Raw genomic sequence first — 6,040 nt, 5'->3', positions numbered from 1 at the left:
TCCGCTAACTGTTGATCAGTCCTGCACACCGACTTGGAGGAATTTTAGCCCATTCCTCCATACAGAACAGCTTCAACTCTGGGATGTTGGTGGGTTTCCTCACGTGAAGTGCTCGCTTCAGGTCCTTCCACAACCTTTCAATTGGATTAAAGTCAGGGCTTTGACTTGGCCATTCCAAAATATTAACTTTATTCTTCTTTAACCATTCTTTGGTAGAACGACTTGTGTGCTTAGGGTCGTTGTCTTGCTGCATGACCCACCTTCTCTTGAGATTCAGTTCATGGATAGATGTCCTGACATTTTCCTTTAGAATTCGCTGGTATAATTCAGAATTCATTGTTCCATCAATGATGGCAAGTCGTCCTGGCCCAAACCATGATAATACCACCACCATGTTTCGCGGCACAGTGGTGTAATGGTTAGCATGGTCGCCTCACAACAAGAAGATTCCAGGTTCAAACCCAGCAGCTGGCAAGGGCCTTTCAGTGTGGAGTTTGCATGTTCTCCCCATGCCTGTGTGGGTTTCCTCCGGGTGCTCCAGTTTCCCCCACAATCCAAAGACATGCAGTTAGGTTGATGTGGGGCGGCCTTGGGCTGAGGTGCCCTTGAGCAAGGTACCTGACCCCTGACTGCTCCCCGGGCGCTCTGTTGTGGCTGCCCACTGCTCTGAGTGTGTGTGCGCGTGTGTTCACTGCTTCAGATGGGTTAAATGCAGAGGATGAATTTCACTGTGCTTGAAGTGTGCATGTGACAAAGGTTTTTTTTTTTTTCTTCTTCTTATGCTGGAATGCAATGGTTTCCTTTCTCCAAACATAACGCTTCTCATTTTAACCAAAAAGCTCTATTTTGGTCTCATCTGTCCATAAAACATTTTTCCAGTAGCCTTCTGGCTTGTCCACGTGAGTTTTGCAAACTGCAGACAAGCAGCAACGTTCTTTTAGGAGAGCAGTGCCTTTCTCCTTGCAACCCTGCCATGCACACCACTGTTGTTCAGTGATCTCCTGAGGGTGGACTCATGAACATTAACCAATGTGAGAGAGGCCTTCAGTTGCTTAGAAGTTACCCTGGGGTCCTTTGTGACCTCGCTGACTATTACACGCCTTGCTCTTGGAGTGATCTTTGTTGGTCAATCACTCCTGGGAAGGGTAACAATGGTCTTGAATTTCCTCCATTTGTACACAATCTGTCTGACTGTGGATTGGTGGAGTCCAAACTCTTTAGGGATGGTTTTGTAACCTTTTCCAGCCTGATGAGCATCAGCAACGCTTCTTCTGAGGTCCTTCGAAACCTTCTTTGTTTGTGCCATGATACACTTCCACAAACGTGTTGTGAAGATCAGACTTTGATAGATCCCTGTTCTTTAAATAAAAACAGGGTGCCCACTCACACCTGATTGCCATCCCATTGATTGAAAACACCTGATTCTAATTTCTCTTTCAAATTAACTGCTAATCCTAGAGGTTCACATACTTTTGCCACTCAGAGATATGTAATATTGGATCATTTTCCTCAATAAATAAATGACGAAGTATAATATTTTTCTCATTTGTTTAACTGGGTTCTCTTTATCTACTTTTAGGACTTGTGTGAAAATCTGATGATGTTTTAGGTCATATTTATGCAGAAATATAGAAAATTCTAAAGGGTTCACAAACTTTCAAGCACCATGTGTGTGTGATTTTTTTTTTTTTCTCTGTGTGCCAACTTGTTTGTGATGCTTGAAAACTTAAGAATTTTGGCACACTGATCAAATGTGTGTAAAATCACAAAGTTACATTGAGCAAGGGACTGAGCATGGTCCCGGAGCTCTATAACACCCCTAAGAACAAGCTATGGTTGAGATGAAGTTGCTCAGATGGGCACAAGATTTGGTGTGATCAATACTCTTTTAATACAGGACAAAGTTCACTTGGTTGTATTTGATGTGTGTTTAATGCTAGAATCATTAATGTAGTAATTGTTTTTATCATTAATTATGATGAACATGCTGAACTTAATATACGTGTGTATGTGACTTGTTTCTGGAGAAAAGGCCTAAAGTTGAATCTAGAGTACTGATTGTGCCCCAATTTGAAAAATCAGACAATTTAAGGAGCCAGTTATGTATAAATACAGTATGTATAGCTATTTTGAGTTTATGAAGAAAAAACTTGTTTATTGCATAATATTCATTTATAGTACTATGGCAAAGTATACCTATTGTTGCTTTTTTTGTATTTTTGGGGTTTTTGTTTTTGAGTAGAGTTTTTATTTCATCCTCGGTTGGGTCAGCAACACGCTCTGCCATTTTTCTCTACTCATGGCAGGGTTAGATCTTAACACTAGCCCGTGGCTAGTGCAAAATCTCTGCTACTAGCCCGTGTTGGCTAGTGCAATAACTTGACATGGGTGTGGCCATCTTGAATCATGCAAAATCTGATAAATCTTTTAGCTCATTCTATTTATTGTACATGGTGTAATGCATTGTTGCTGAACATTACTGTCACAGTTCATTGACACAGGTTGTAACTGTGTACCATGAGTGCCTAATTTGCCAGACCTACCTGTTGCTATGTTTTTTTTTTCCAGTCTAAGGCAACTGAATGATTTCAGTTCTAGTCCATTTTGCGAGATTACTACATGTACTAGTCTACTTAACTGTAAGCAATGACTACCTCTTTTATACTTCAAAGTGACAATTATGGTTTGAAACACAAAGTCACATATGAGAACCATAACGGATTGAATAAAGTACTGGTTTTGTTACACTGAATTGGGAGCTTCTGTTGTTTCAACTTGTTCATTGCTTAGTATTTAAAATTCTTTCAATTGTCACAGGAATTGGGCTTAAAATAGCGGGCTAGTGCAACACTCTGCGGGCTAGTGCAATTTGCAAGCCACTAGCCCGGCTGGCTAGTGCAGAAAAACCTTAAGATCTAACCCTGCATGGTATATGAGCTGATAGCCTCATAGTAGAGTAGCCAATCAGAGCCCACAATTGTTCATATCCAGTGAATGTGCATAGAATAAAATGTAATCATCAGCAGCATCTAACTAAAACTGCTATAGTCCTGATGTTAAGTGTCATATCCAGTAAATCACTAAAATGTTTACTGATACCTCAGTGAACTTTGTAGAGATACTACTGCTAGTTTATAGATATTTATTCAATTTATGATTGGTTCTCTTGAGAACCAACTGCTTCAGACGCATTTCATTTTTGTCTCTAATAATTCTGTTTGTCTTAATTTCCATTTTTCACAATCTGGCTTCTTAATTGTCCATTTGGAAAACAGTTATCTATAGTAATATGGGTTCTATATTTATATGATGGACTGGTAATCCAAATTTTAGACAGACACACACACTACCTACCTGCTTGTATTTAGGAGTGTCATTTCCTCTGCTCTGGTAAATTGTTATTATTACTTGGAAATAAACACCAACCATTTTTCTGAAGTTCTGTGTGACTTGTTTGCATGAACCCATCTTAAATACAAATAAATAAATTCGTGTCACTTTCTTTTCCATGAAGACACACAAATTAAAATGGCAAATATTTACACATCCTACCACAATGCTGTTGAATGCTTGATTAATTAAAAAAAAATTATCACTTGCAAGTAGCTGTGATAAGAGAACCAAAATGCTTAGATGTACATGTAGTATATTGATGAATTTCCTGTAAAAATAGGCCCTGTTGTTTTTTCTTCCTTACTTGACTGACTACATTTAAAGATCATAGGCAACGGTTTTCAATTTATGTACATTTGAAACTTTCTATGTTAAAAAACCCTCTGTAATTTTCTTCTGGTCCCAGTAAGTATTGTTAATAAGTAATAATTAAAATAAGTTAGCGCAGATCACAATGAATTTCTGTTCGGCTATTTTCGCGACCACTTGGCGTCGTTCAAGACGAACAAACCGCTTGAGTTGAGTCCACTTCCGTTTACTTGCATTGCCGTTCGGCTTGAGTGCAGACGTGCGTTCAGGATTTTCCAAAGAAAAACCCCATGCCTTATTGTTGTGCAGTGAACTGTAACAACGGGACTCATTCAGGAACGGGACTCCTTTATCCGGAAGAGGAGAAGAGGCGGAGCGAGAGGGTTGGCTTTTTCCGAAAGAGGCGGAGCGAGAGGGTTGGCTTTTTCCGAAAGAGGCGGAGCGAGAGGGTTGGCTTTTTCCGAAAGAGGAGGAGCGAGAGGGTTGGCTTTTTCCGAAAGAGGAGGAGCGAGAGGGTTGGCTTTTTCCGAAAGAGGAGGAGCGAGTGGGTTGGCTTTTTCCGAAAGAGGCGGAGCGAGAGGGTTGGCTTTTTCCGGAAGAGGCGGAGCGAGAGGGTTGGCTTTTTCCGGAAAAGGCGGAGCGAGAGGGTTGGCTTTTTCCGAAAGAGGCGGAGCGAGAGGGTTGGCTTTTTCCGAAAGAGGCGGAGCGAGAGGGTTGGCTTTTTCCGGAAGAGGCGGAGCGAGAGGGTTGGCTTTTTCCGGAAGAGGCGGAGCGAGAGGGTTGGCTTTTTCCGAAAGAGGCGGAGCGAGAGGGTTGGCTTTTTCCGAAAGAGGAGGAGCGAGTGGGTTGGCTTTTTCCGAAAGAGGAGGAGCGAGTGGGTTGGCTTTTTCCGAAAGAGGAGGAGCGAGTGGGTTGGCTTTTTCCGAAAGAGGAGGAGCGAGTGGGTTGGCTTTTTCCGAAAGAGGAGGAGCGAGAGGGTTGGCTTTTTCCGAAAGAGGAGGAGCGAGTGGGTTGGCTTTTTCCGAAAGAGGCGGAGCGAGAGGGTTGGCTTTTTCCGGAAGAGGCGGAGCGAGAGGGTTGGCTTTTTTCCGGAAGAGGCGGAGCGAGAGGGTTGGCTTTTTCCGGAAAAGGAGAAGCGAGTGGGTTGGCTTTTTCCGAAAGAGGCGGAGCGAGAGGGTTGGCTTTTTCCGAAAGAGGCGGAGCGAGAGGGTGGCTTTTTCCGAAAGAGGCGGAGCGAGAGGGTTGGCTTTTTCCGAAAGAGGAGGAGCGAGTGGGTTGGCTTTTTCCGAAAGAGGAGGAGCGAGTGGGTTGGCTTTTTCCGAAAGAGGAGGAGCGAGTGGGTTGGCTTTTTCCGAAAGAGGAGGAGCGAGAGGGTTGGCTTTTTCCGGAAGAGGCGGAGCGAGAGGGTTGGCTTTTTCCGGAAGAGGCGGAGCGAGAGGGTTGGCTTTTTTCCGGAAGAGGCGGAGCGAGAGGGTTGGCTTTTTCCGGAAAAGGAGAAGCGAGTGGGTTGGCTTTTTCCGAAAGAGGCGGAGCGAGAGGGTTGGCTTTTTCCGAAAGAGGCGGAGCGAGAGGGTGGCTTTTTCCGAAAGAGGCGGAGCGAGAGGGTTGGCTTTTTCCGAAAGAGGAGGAGCGAGTGGGTTGGCTTTTTCCGAAAGAGGAGGAGCGAGTGGGTTGGCTTTTTCCGAAAGAGGAGGAGCGAGTGGGTTGGCTTTTTCCGAAAGAGGAGGAGCGAGAGGGTTGGCTTTTTCCGGAAGAGGCGGAGCGAGAGGGTTGGCTTTTTCCGGAAGAGGCGGAGCGAGAGGGTTGGCTTTTTCCGGAAGAGGCGGAGCGAGAGGGTTGGCTTTTTCCGGAAGAGGCGGAGCGAGAGGGTTGGCTTTTTCCGGAAGAGGCGGAGCGAGAGGGTTGGCTTTTTCCGGAAGAGGCGGAGCGAGAGGGTTGGCTTTTTCCGGAAGAGGCGGAGCGAGAGGGTTGGCTTTTTCCGGAAGAGGCGGAGCGAGTGGGTTGGCTTTTTCCGGAAAAGGAGGAGCGAGTGGGTTGGCTTTTTCCGGAAAAGGAGGAGCGAGAGGTTTGGCTTTTTCCGGAAGAGGCGGAGCGAGAGGGTTGGCTTTTTTCCGGAAGAGGCGGAGCGAGAGGGTTGGCTTTTTCCGGAAAAGGAGAAGCGAGTGGGTTGGCTTTTTCCGGAAAAGGAGAAGCGAGAGGGTTGGCTTTTTCCGGAAAAGGAGAAGCGAGAGGGTTGGCTTTTTCCGGAAAAGGAGAAGCGAGTGGGTTGGCTTTTTCCAAAAAAGGAGAAGAGGCAGAGCAGGTGGGTTGGCTTTTTCCGAAAGAGGAGAAGAGGCGG

The 6,040-nt window shown here is 45.0% G+C and overlaps 1 protein-coding gene across 2 annotated transcripts in view; it reads right to left on the bottom strand.

The window, feature by feature from the left end:
* Positions 1-6,040, bottom strand: part of LOC132883447 (uncharacterized) — a 39,445-nt gene that overhangs the window by 16,956 nt on the left and 16,449 nt on the right. The gene's annotated exons all lie outside the window — the stretch shown is intronic.

Source organism: Neoarius graeffei, chromosome 3 (assembly GCF_027579695.1).
Source record: "Neoarius graeffei isolate fNeoGra1 chromosome 3, fNeoGra1.pri, whole genome shotgun sequence".
Taxonomy (NCBI): domain Eukaryota; kingdom Metazoa; phylum Chordata; class Actinopteri; order Siluriformes; family Ariidae; genus Neoarius; species Neoarius graeffei.
Note: the sequence above shows the minus strand (reverse complement) of the source record. Positions and strands in the feature narration are given on the sequence as shown.